At 36.5% G+C, this 761-nt stretch overlaps 1 non-coding gene across 1 annotated transcript; it reads left to right on the top strand.

Moving 5' to 3' along the window:
* The first annotated feature begins 320 nt into the window (after positions 1-320).
* LOC126766673 (small nucleolar RNA U3) lies at positions 321-529 on the top strand. Its single transcript, XR_007668937.1, has one exon. It is a non-coding gene; the product is annotated as a small nucleolar RNA U3 (small nucleolar RNA).
* The last annotated feature ends 232 nt before the right edge of the window (positions 530-761 follow it).

The raw sequence follows: 761 nt of genomic DNA, 5'->3' as shown, positions 1-761 counted from the left end.
AATAAATTCTGTTGGGATTCGAACCTACGTACCTACGTGCTCGTAGTAACTTTTGAAGCGCTTACCACCTCCACCACCATTGTCACTTGTATTGCGATGTCCTAATTATGATTTGGTTATGCATGAAAGAAATATACAATGGATCGCCGATTGTTACCTCTTTCCTTGCTGCTGCTGTTGCTGCGCATATGTATGTTTGTATGCTTGTTCATTATTGAAGTTATACTGCTTTTTCTTTCCTTTATCTTTCATTTCTGAGAATTCTCAACTATTTTATGTGCCCTTTTGTTGAAATACCCTACGTTGGTCTTTGAAAAATTAAGACTATACTTCACTACAGAAATGATCCTGTGAAGTACGGTCTTCATTTACATTTTTTGGAAATCGACCCACGATGACGAGGTATTTTTGTTTTATCTGACAGCGTAAGGTTAAGAAGTTCATTTCTAATTTTGTCTTGTGGCATATTAGAAATGATGTTTATTCGAAAATCATTCGCTTACAACGGATAAAACGACTTCTGAGTGGTGATTTTAATGAATGAATTCCTTTTGGTTGGCGTTGGCCGTTGAAAAGTTAAGACTATACTTCTCAGGATCATTCATTTCTTCAAAGAAATTAATGACATTTAGAAATATGCATATTTGCATTATTTCGTTGTCATTTCCATATTCGTAGCAATAGGAGTTCTATGGCATAAGTAAAGTAATGGCCGCAGATTGTCACCCCTTGCCGCTATAGCAGCTTCGCCTATGTGTACG

Source organism: Bactrocera neohumeralis, unplaced genomic scaffold (genome assembly GCF_024586455.1).
Source record: "Bactrocera neohumeralis isolate Rockhampton unplaced genomic scaffold, APGP_CSIRO_Bneo_wtdbg2-racon-allhic-juicebox.fasta_v2 ctg2052, whole genome shotgun sequence".
NCBI lineage: Eukaryota > Metazoa > Arthropoda > Insecta > Diptera > Tephritidae > Bactrocera > Bactrocera neohumeralis.
This window is presented reverse-complemented; position numbering and strand designations above follow the sequence as displayed.